General features: G+C 41.1%; 1 protein-coding gene across 2 annotated transcripts in view; it reads right to left on the bottom strand.

The window, feature by feature from the left end:
* The window catches only part of LOC109489868 (proton-coupled amino acid transporter 2), a 43,782-nt gene that overhangs the window by 29,116 nt on the left and 2,903 nt on the right, over nt 1–11,763 (bottom strand). The window lies entirely within an intron of this gene.

Raw genomic sequence — 11,763 nt, 5'->3', positions numbered from 1 at the left:
TTTCTGATAGCTGAGTAATATTCCATTGTATATATGGACCACAGCTTCTTAATCCAGTCATCTGTTGAAGGGCATCTCGGCTCCTTCCATGATTTGGCTATTGTGGACAATGCAGCTATGAACATTGGGGTGCATATGGCCCTTCTCTTTACTACGTCTGTATCTTTGGGGTAAACACCCAGTAGTGCAATGGCTGGGTCATAGGGTAGTTCAATTTTTAACTTTTTAAGGGACCTCCACACTGTTTTCCAGAGTGGCTGTACCAACTTGCATTCCCACCAACAATGTAGGAGGGATCCCCTTTCTCCACATCCTCTCCAACAATTGTTGTTTCTTGCCTTGTCTATCTTTGCCATTCTAACTGGCGTAAGGTGGTATCTCAGTGTGGTTTTGATTTGAATTTCCCTGATGGCTAATGATTTTGAACATTTTTTCATGTGTCTGTTAGCCATTTGTATGTCTTCATTGGAAAAGTGTCTGTTCATATCTTCTGCCCATTTTATGATTTGTTTATTTGTTTCTCGTGTATTGAGTTTGAGAAGTTCTTTGTAGATCTTGGATACCAGTCCTTTATCTGTGGTGTCCTTTGCAAATATATTCTCCCATTCCGTGGGCTGTCTCTTAGTTTTTTTGACTGTTTCCTTGGCTGTGCAGAAGCTCTTTATCCTGATAAAGTCCCATAAGTTCATTTTATCTTTTATTTCTCTTGCCTTTGGAGATGTGTCGTGAAAAAGGTTGCTCTGGCCGATGTCATAGAAGTTGTTGCCTATGTTCTCCTCTAGAATTTTGATGGATTCCTGTCTCACATTGAGGTCTTTCATCCATTTGGAGTTTATTTTTGTGTATGGTGTGAGAGAGTGGTCAAGTTTCATTCTTTTGCATGTAGCTGTCCAATTTTCCCAGCACCATTTATTGAAGAGACTGTCTTTTTTCCACCGGAAAGTTTTTTCCTGCTTTATCAAAGATTAGTTGCCCAAAGAGCCGAGGGTCCATTTCTGGGTTCTCTATTTTGTTCCATTGGTCTATGTGTCTGTTTTTGAGCACAGAGGATTTCTAACACAATGATATTATTTTGTGTGATAACACAGTGGTGGACACCTGTCATACATTTATTCAAACCCATAAAACATACCACACCAAGTTTACTAATGTAAACTATGGATTTTGGGTAACACATGGTAACTCTGGTGGGGGGTGCTGATAGTGGAGAGACTGAGAATGTGTTATGGCAGGGGGTATATGGGAACTCTGTACTTTCTGCTCAATATGGCTATGAACTTAAAACTGCTCTAAAAAAATAAAGTTTATGAAAACAAAATAAAACAAAACAAAAAACCTGAATATTTAAGAAATGTATACAGAGGGATTATGAATTCTACAGTTTGATATTATTATTGATACGAGTATATAATTAGTCTCACGTGGACCGAAATAAAACACTACAGAGAGTAGACCAGAGCTGGAGCAGTTAAGTGGCCAGGAGGAAAGGAGAAATAGGATAAGGAAGGGGCCCTAACCCCTTCTGTCATGGGCTCCATCAGAACACTGGAGCCTCACAGGATACTAGACAGCTATATACATTTGTGTTTCTGGTAACTGCAAATAAAATTATGCTAACCATTTTTTTTAAAGTGGGGGGGTGAGGCTAGGATTTGTAACCCCACCACCACCCCCGTGCGGCTTGTGGGTCAATGGAATGGACCCTGTGTTGGGAACTCAGTGCCTGGTCTCCGTCCTGGCACTGCCTCTAGTTTCCTGAGTCAGGTGAGGTGATGCTGGTGGGAACAGGGGGTGGCCTAGCTCCTACTTCACTCTCCGGGCTGTGTCTCCAGGCCCTGGCTGGCACAAGCAGAAGTGAGTTTGATGTGCAGTGACTCTCCTGAAGCCATTGTTCATTCTTGTTTCCTTGGCACAGATGGAAACCCTGGATCTAATTGTACTGAGGGTTCCAGGACAGGAGGCCTGATCTTAACTTGGAGTGTTTTGGGGACAGGTGATAAAGAACATTTCTGAGAGCCTTAGAGGCAGGGACATAATGGTGTCTCATGTTCATTGTTGTAACCCCATGATGCCTGGGTCCTCAATAATGTTGAATGAAAGGATCCCTACAAAATTATGCTTATAATTAAAAGCATTATCTTCTGCCCCTAACACAACTTCGCTATACCTCTCTTTGCCTGTCTGAAATGGAGAAGAGCTCAGATTTAGCTCTTTGAGTTACTGAAAAGAAGGAAAGAATTCCCACAAAAGTCTCAAGGTACAAGATCCTAGACCTAGGAGCTCCTGTTGGGAAGGAAGGGATACTTACCAGATCCCACTGGCCTCCTCCAGACAACAGGAGTTGTCTCTGGTGGGAGAGTGGCTGAGCCCTGCCTGGGAGCCCCAGGGGCATTCCTTGGGCTGCACCATTCAGGGACTGGCTGCTGGTGGAAGTGGCCCGAGCCTCAGGCAGGTGAACACTTCACTCTTTAGCTCCAAACGCTATTGTGGGTGTGGGGTTAGGAGCCTCCATGACTTTGGCAGAAGGTTGAGCAAGAACAGCTTTGGCATGTAGGAGCTGCAAGGCCCAGCTCTTGGCTGCTTGAGCCTTAGCAGCCTCAGGAACCTAAATATAGCTGCACCCCCCTGGCCTAGGGTGATACAGGCTCTCTGCTCCTTTGGAAGTACAGAAGACCAAAGACATGAATGGGAGGATGAATGCACTTCTCCTCCACTCACACGGAGACTCCCCACAGTTGCTCTAAGAGTCTGTTGTTCTTTTCCTTCTTCCTTCCTGCCACCAGTACTGGTTGAGTACCCATGTGCCAGGCACTTTGCTGGATGCTAAGAACCCACTGGTTCCAGGCAGTGTGGTGCCTGCTTTCCATGAGCTTAGTTGGACATCATGAATATTTATCAGGGCTTCTCATAAATACGTAATTTCAACTGTAGTCAGTGCTCTGAAGACTTCTGTGTAATAAAGCAGATACTCTTGCAAAGGGGTCAGCAAAGGTTTTCCTGAGGAAGAGGGAAGTCCCCTACGTGGCAATATTCTTTTCACTTCTTTGCCCTAATTAAAATGTGGCTCTGCTGAGGTTGCCACTTCCTCTGCAGGTCACTGTTTCTAAATAGTTTGCCCTCCACCTGCCTGAGACACCCACTGCCCTCATCATACCCTAGACTTTGTCGTCACCAAAGATTGCACCACCTTCAAAATCTCTACTGTAAGCATCCTGTTCTCTGGGTGGCTTACGCACTCCTATTGGTCCATCTTACGTCCACTAGCTTGCAGACTGTACCAGATCTTTATCATCAGGGCCTCTAGTCTGCTGGGGCTGTTTTGCTACCTATCTGCCACTAGTCCTCTCATATCCTCACTCCCATTTTTACCTAGTGATTGGACAGTCATTGCTGTCACTCCTGCTACACACTGACACCCATCTTGTCCCTCTCCTTGTGTTGTGTCTAACTTTCAAAGCCATGACACATCTAACACTGGTTAAATGCACCTTTGCCTCTACTTTGAGATTGTACTCAAACAGTTGAATGTGGCGAGAGAAAAATACACATATTTGCCAACTGGTTGCATCTTAAATTTATGAACACAAACCTCAAGTAGGTCCTAGCCCTGCTGGGGAAATCTGTAACTTGTTTATGTTGCTCTCCCATTCTTCAGGAGGACTATTTCTTATCTCTTCTCACAGTGACTCCCAGCTGTTGGCATTGTTCTTCCTTCATTGAGGAAGTAGAAGCAATCAGAAGAGAACTTCCTTATCCTCTGGCCGTTAAATCTATACACTGACTGCGTCTGAATCCATATACCAGATTTTCTCCCATGAAAATAAGAGAGCCATTCTCATCTGTCTTAAGTCTCTACCTTGAACACTGATCTCATCCCCTTTCCTTTCCTTACTCAAGAGCTTTGATTTGACATGATCCTTCCCTCTCTCTTGGACCATTAAAATTTCCCTTCCTATTGCATTGTTCCAATGAACATATAAACATAATAGAGTAAATTTTCTCTCATCTCTGTTCTCTTTCATAGCAAAACTCTTTGAAAAAGTTATTTCTACCCACTCTCTCCAAGTTCTCATTTTCCATTCTCCTGAATCTACTGTGGCAGACTTTGATCCTTACTACCTCACTGAAACTGTTCTTGTCCAGGGTAACAATACCTCCCATTCCAAAATCCAATGGCTCAACCTTAGTTCTCTTTTTGTCTTAGCAGGAGTAGAAACTTCAGTCCTCTCTACACTTATCTACCTGGTGGATAAACTCTGAGGTGCCACCTCTCTTGATATGGTATTTGTGCTCTTGTATACCCCCTCTCCAGTGTGGGTCAGATCTGTTCTGGCTTCTGACCAATAGAATGTGACAAGGGTGATGGGATGTCACTTTTCTGATTACATTATGTCGTATACGATTTTATCTTACTAGCAGACTCTCTCTAGAGGCCTCAAAGTCTAGCTGGCTTCGGGGAAGTGGCACTGTTAGAAGGCCCACATGGCTAGGTGCTGAGGGCCAGCAAGAAGCTGACAGCCAATGAGAGGTTGGGTCCTTCAGTCCTATAATAGCAAGTAAATTAAATGTGCCAACAACCTGAGTCAGCTTGGAGGAAGATTCTTTGCCAATTGTGCTTCCAGATGAGAATGCAGCACAGCTAACACCTGCCTGCAGCCTTGTGATCCCTGTAAGCAGAAGACCTATTTAAAGCCATGCATGAACTCCTGATGCACAGAAACCATGAGACAATAAATGTAAGTTATTTTAAGCCACTAAGCTTGTGGTAATTTACTACACAGCAATAGAAAACTAATATAACCACTCATCTTTTATATACGGTTGTTGCTATGTTTTTTTTTCCTAATGGCATTTTATATTGGGTTTTTTAAGAACTCAGATACAATTTGTTTGCTATTAAACAGGTAGCATTCTGTGCCTTCATATGGCAAATGATAACCACGGAACACTAGGGTCTAAGTGAGGAGTCATAGGAGAACCTAGAGGTTCTCACACTCATTACCAAGTGTAATCTTGAACAAATAACTTTGTCTCTCTGCGGCTGATTTCCCATGTGTAAAATGAATGGGTTGTAGCAGACCATGTCAAAGAAACTCTGAAACTCTGAGGTGTGATATCTGATGATTCTGTGGCTGACCTAGGACCCACCCAGTCATCTTTGGAAGGAGGAAGACAGCTGAAGCAGGGTAAAGGACTCACAGAGCTGGAAGATTTAGGAGATGAACTTCCTTCCCCTATTCATTTCATTAGTGAGAAGCTGAAGCCCAGACTGAAAGGGACTTGCTAGTCAATGGCAGAGCTGGCCCCAGCCTTTTCCTTTGGGGTTCTATGTCAATGCTTTTTCAGTAGCAACAGGAGGCCTTTCTCTCTTCTAAGCTCTACCAGGCCCTTTGTTAGCATTGTGAGGTAAACCCAAGTTCTGCCCACCCTACAGATGGGCCTTGAGGGTTTGCTCCAGATCTCTTAAAGTGCCTGGGCCCAATCCTGGGAATATTCCTCATCCAACAGTGCTTTCTCCTGCCTTATTTCAGGAGGACCTACCAGTTGGCCCTGTCTTGTGCCAAGGAGGCTGTTGGCAGAGTAAAAGGTTAGGGGAGGGTCTGTGGGTGAGGTGGAATCTGTGAGCAGGTAAGGGTGGGGGCTACAGCTTTGGAGAACCTGAGCTCAATAAGCTCTTGGAGGCTTCCCCCAACACAAGCTTACTTTAAAAATTAAAACTCAAAATAAAATATACGTGCCCAGGGTTAAACTATTAGTTTTTTAACCAAAGGATTTATAATAAAAAAACTAGAGTCTCCTTATCTAACCCTCTCCATGCTGAGTCCCTCTTTCTGGGGCTAAACTTTTTAAAATCAGTTTTTTGTTCCAGTTTAGTTTTCCATCTCTCTGTATGATATACTTTAATATCTTTCAACTTATCAATATGATGTTAGATGAAAATTTATACCTGTTTTAGTTATTACTTACCTTTGTAACTTGAAATTATATAAGCATAAATAGAAATTTATTGTAAATTATAAATATTTGTATTGGTTTCCTTTTGCTGTTGCAACAAATTACCACAAACACAGTGGATTAAAACAACACAAACTTATTCTCATATAGTTCTGGAGGTCAGAAGTCCTAAAATCAAGATGTTGGCAAGGCTCTGTTCTTTCTGGAGGCTCTAAGAAGAGTCTGCTTCCTTGTTTTCCTGGCTTCTAGAGGCCTCCCATGTTCCCTTGGCATGTAGCTCCTTCCTTCATCTCCAAACTCAGTAGAATAGCATTTTCTCTCTTCTCTGACCTTCCTGCCTCCCTCCTTTAAGAACCCTTTTAATTACATTAGGTCCACCCAGACAATCCAGGATAATCTCCTCACCTCAAGACCCTTAATTTAATCACATCTACAAAGTCCTTTTTGCTATCCAAGGTAATATATCCTCAGGTATGCAGATTAGGATGTGGACATATCTGGGGGCCATAATTCTGCCTTCTCTACCATACATCCCAGTTTCCCTATATGCCTATTGTCCTGATGCAAATATTAATACAACTTTTTTCATTCTCAAAAGTGTCTCCATTTCAAACGATACAACACCCTACTTAACCAGTGTTTCCCCAGCTTTTTTATATTATAACACATGTAGAAAGTGATAGCATTTTATAGATCCTCAAGATAAAAGAACAAGCCTGCTTATGGCTAGAGGTAACTGTCTCAGGAGCTCCAGCCACCTGAGGACCTGCCTGGCTGCTTCAAGGGGTAGCAGGATCAATACCTCAGCACCCTATAACCCATTTATGGTACCCCATTGGCCATCAAACACCATTGGGAAAGTCTTCCTTACCTTAAAACAATATGTTTAAAGTCTATTCTTGCAATGCCCTCCTGTGTGAGCAGCATTTGGTTCCAATGAGTATAGCTGGGGCTCACGCACATGATTGATGCTCCTGTCGTTGTAATCCTGCTGGTTAATTCGGGTTGTCAGACTGATGGACCCCTTGCCATCTTTTCACATATGCCTCCCAGTTCTGTGCCTGCAGAATTTGCTGTCCCTCAAATGCTCTCCCAGGCATCAGAGTGTTGGCATTGGTGGCACAACAGTCCTACTGGACTCACAGGAGGGGCTTTTGAAGAGCTCGCACAATTTTTCTCTGGTACTCCAGAGCGCATAAGTGTCTTAGCTTTGTGGCATATTTTTCTTCTTTAAACATACTTTGTTTACCATAGAAATATTAGAGGTAAACATCTTATCATCATTACTGCCTTTCAGATCATAAAAAAACCAAAAACGCAATAGCTTGGCAAAGAGGCACATTACATTGTGTCGACTGGGCACCAGCACTTTTCCTACATACTTGAGCTGATATTTGTTTCTTCAGCAGGGTCCTTGCTTTAATTGCTGCCTTTCATTTCCACTCTCTCATTTACTTTATGGGATGTACTCTCCTTAGTCATCAGCGTGTCATGTCATGATGGTGTTTGGTCTTTGTTATAGGAATTTTCTCTTCTAATATCGTACCCAAATTAAGGATTTTAAAATTAATTTTCAGCACTTGTGCCACTTAACGAATCCTTGAATTGTATTGTTATGGCTTACAGAATATTTTAACTTATACTGATGATGAATGCTTATACTACAGCTAATAATCACCCACACCACCCACAGAAGTTCCATGTGACCAGTGGCATTTCTCTCTGGATTCTCACAGAAGTGGGTGGAGACCTCTGTGTCCCAGCCAAGGTGGCCACTGTGTGGCAGTAACAGTGTAACACAAATTATAGCTTCCTTCTGAGCGTCATTCTGGCTATTATGAGATACTTTGTAGAATGTTAGATTTGGGCGGGATTCTAATGTTGTAAAGTCTGCATACAAAGTGGAACTTTACTACTATTTTCATATCCCGCTATCTTAAATTCATGTAATTCAGATACGTATACAGACTGTGTTGTGTGTATATGCACCCTGTTTTATTTTTCTTAACAAAATGTGATCATTCTCTGTTATTTTATTATCCTTTTATGAGGTGGGGGCCAAGGGCGCGGAAGCTGGAGTGAGGAGACACATGATGTGTGTGTGACTCTGGGTCAATTTCCTCAATTCCTCCACGAAAGGGTGAGGGACTGGACTCACTGATCCCTAGAGGCCTGCTCTTGCCATTGTCTTCCTGGTCTAGTAGAAGGCGGCATATTCTTCCTGTGGCTCAGGCCAAAATATTTGTTTCCCCTCTCTCATATTCCATTTCCTATCCATCGACATTTGATATTTCCAATCTACCATAAAAATATTTTCAGAAACTGACCACTTCTCACCACCTTCACTGTGGTTTTTCTTGTCAAATCATCACACTCTTATTCCAGATTATAGCAACAGCCTCCAGACTGGTCTCCCCCTTCTGCCCTTGCCTATATCAACCCAACAGACAGAGCATCCTTCTAAACCCAAGTCAGATCACAGCATTCCTCTGCTCAAATTCCTCCAGTATCTTCCCATTCAACTCAAAGTAAAAGCAAAGTCCTTAAAATGGCTCACAGAGCTTTACAGAGCTTTCACCCACTTCTTCTTGCTCTGACCTAATTTACTTTTTTTCCAGTAGCATACTCTGCTATGGTCACACTGACCTCCTTGTATTCATTTAATTCTAGTATAGTTAATGTACACTGAGTACAGGATTAGTCTCAGGTGTACAGTATAGTGAATCAACACTTCCATACATGACTCAGTGCTCATTATGGTAAGTGTGCTCTTAATCCCCTTCGCCTATTTCACGCATCACCTCACCTACCTCCCCTTTGGTAACTATCAGTTTGTTCTCTATGGTTAAGAATCTGTTTATTGGCTTGTCTCTTTTTTCCTTTGTTCATTTGTTTTGTTTCTTAAATTGCACATATAAGTGAAATCATCATATGGTATCTGTCTTTCTCTGGCTTATTTCACTTAGCAATATATCCTCTAGATCCATCCATGTTGCCACAAATGGCCATATTTCATTCTTTTTCACGGCTGAGTAATATTCCATTATATATGTATATGTGTATACATATATATATATGTATATGTATATATGTATACACACATACATCACATCTTCTTTTTCCATTCATCTATCAATGGACACTTGGGCTGCTACCATAATTAGGCTATTGGAAATTATGTTATAATAAACATAGGGGTGCATATGTCTTTTCAAATTAGTGTTTTTGTATTCTTTGGGTAAATACCCAGTAGTAGAATTACTGGACCATATGGTGATTCTATTTTTAATTTTTGAAGAGCCTTTCCACAGTGGATGTGCCAGTTTGCATTCCTATCAACAGTGCATGACAGTTCTGCTTTCTCCAAATTCTCACCAACAGTTGTCGTTTCTTGTGTTTTTGATTTTAGCAATTCTATCCAGTGTGAGGTGATATCTCATTGTGGTTTTGATTTGCATTTCCCTGATGATGAGTGATGTTAAGCATCTTTTCCTAAGTCTGTGGGCCATCTGTATGTCTTCTTTGGAGATCTGTCTGTTCATGTTATCTGACCATTTTTTGATTGGATTTCTTAAATGGTGTTGGGTTGATGAGTTCTTTATATATTTCAGATACTGACCCCTTATTGAACATATCATTTGCAAATATCTTCTCCCATTTGGTAGGTGGTATTTTAGTTTTGTTGATTGTTTCCTTTGCTGTGCAGAAGCTTTTTATTTTGATGTAGTCCCAAAAAGTTTATTTTTGCTTTTATTTCTCTTGCTTCAGGAGACAGAACTAGAAAAATATTGCTACAAGTAGATGTCAGAGAAATTACTGCCTGTGCTCTCTTCTAGGATTTTTATGGTTTCAGGTCTCACATTTAGGTCTTTTTTTATATATATATATATATTTTTTTAAGATTTTATTTTTATTTCGACAGAGAGAGAGACAGCCAGCGAGAGAGGGAACACAAGCAGGGGGAGTGGGAGAGGAAGAAGCAGGCTCACAGCAGAAGAGCCTGATGTGGGGCTCGATCCCATAACGCTGGGATCACACCCTGAGCTGAAGGCAGAGGCTTAACCGCTGTGCCACCCAGGTGCCCCACATTTAGGTCTTTAATCCAGGTTGAGTTTATTTTTGTGTAAGGTGTAAGAAAGTGGTCCAGTTTCATTCTTTTGCTTGTAGCTGTCCAGTTTTCCCAGCACCATTTTTGAAGAGACTATCTTTTCTCCACTGGATATTCTTGCCTCCTTTGTCATAGATTAGTTGACCATATAATCTTGGGTTGATTTTTGGGCTCTTTATTCTGTTCCATTGATCTATGTGTCTAATTTTGTGCCAGTACCAACTGTCTTGATTACTACAGCTTTGTAGTACATCTTGAAAACTGGTATTGTGATACCTCCAGTTTTGTTCTTCCTTTTAAAGACTATTTTGGCTATTTGAAGTCTTTTGTGATTCCATACAAATTTTAGGATTTTGGGACTTTTTGTTCTAGTTCTGTAAAAAATACTGCTGGTATTTTGATAGGAGCAAATAACAATATTTGTTCTCCCAATCCATGAGCATGGAATGGTTTTCCATTTCTTTGTGTCATCTTTAATTTCTTTTACCAATGTCTTTTTTTTTAAAGATTTTATTTATTTATTTGACAGAGATAGAGACAGCCAGCGAGAGAGGAACACAAGCAAGGGGAGTGGGAGAGGAAGAAGCAGGCTCATAAGGGAGGAGCCTGATGTGGGGCTCGATCCCATAACGCCAGGATCACGCCCTGAGCCGAAGGCAGACGCTTAACCGCTGTGCCACCCAGGCGCCCCCTTTTACCAATGTCTTATAGTTTTCAGAGTACAGGTCTTTCACCTCCTTGGTCAGGTTTATTTCTAGGTATTTTATCCTTTTTGGTGCAATTGTAAATGAGATTATTTTCTTAATTTCCCTTTTTGCTACTTCATTATTAGTGTAGAGAAATGCAACAGATTTCTATATATTGATTTTGTGTCCTGTGACCTTACTGAATTCATTTATCAGTTCTAGTAGTTTTTTGGTGGAGTCTCTAGGGTTTTCTATATATAGTATCATGCACACTGACCTCCTTTTAACTTTTCAAATAGGCTAGGCACATTCCCTCCTGGGGCCTTAGCCCTTGCTATTCTCTCTGCCCAGAATGCTCTTCTCAAAGAAATGCACAGGGCTTGTTTCCTCACCTACTTTAGAGCTTTGTTTAGATACCACCAGTGGTACCTTCCCTGACTATTTAAAGAGACTGAAATCCCTCCACTCTGCTCCCAGACACCCTCTCCCACTTTCCTGATTTTTTTCCATAACAGGTATACCTGCTGACATGGTATGTAGATTACTTATTTATTTGTGTTGTCTATCTCCCCTCACTCAAATGTAAGCTTCACAAGGGCAGGGATTTTTGTCTATTTTGTTCACTGTTCTAGTCCCAGGGCCCAGCACAGAGATAATAAATATTTATTAATGAAAAATAACGCATTTCCTTATCCTTATCTTCTTACTCTTCCATTTGATTTTTCATTTTAGTCATTACATTTTTAACTTCCCAGAGCTGTTTTTTCCTCTCAGAATATTTTTTTAAAAGCAGCATTTTTGCTGTTGTTCTCACGTCATGATTGCAACAACTTATCTCTCTTTGATTATTCTTTTATCTTAGAGATATTCCTTGGATGTCTGGTAATCTCATTAACACTTTATTTTATTTTTTAAAATAATTTTTTATTAGGTTATGTTAGTCATTAACACTTTAAAACCAACCTTTGGGAGTACAATTTATTTACAATCAAGTTAACATATTTTAATTGTCCA

Source organism: Ailuropoda melanoleuca, chromosome 3 (genome assembly GCF_002007445.2).
Source record: "Ailuropoda melanoleuca isolate Jingjing chromosome 3, ASM200744v2, whole genome shotgun sequence".
NCBI lineage: Eukaryota > Metazoa > Chordata > Mammalia > Carnivora > Ursidae > Ailuropoda > Ailuropoda melanoleuca.
The sequence above is the reverse complement of the archived record's forward strand: the minus strand, read 5'-3'. Positions and strand labels throughout refer to the sequence as shown.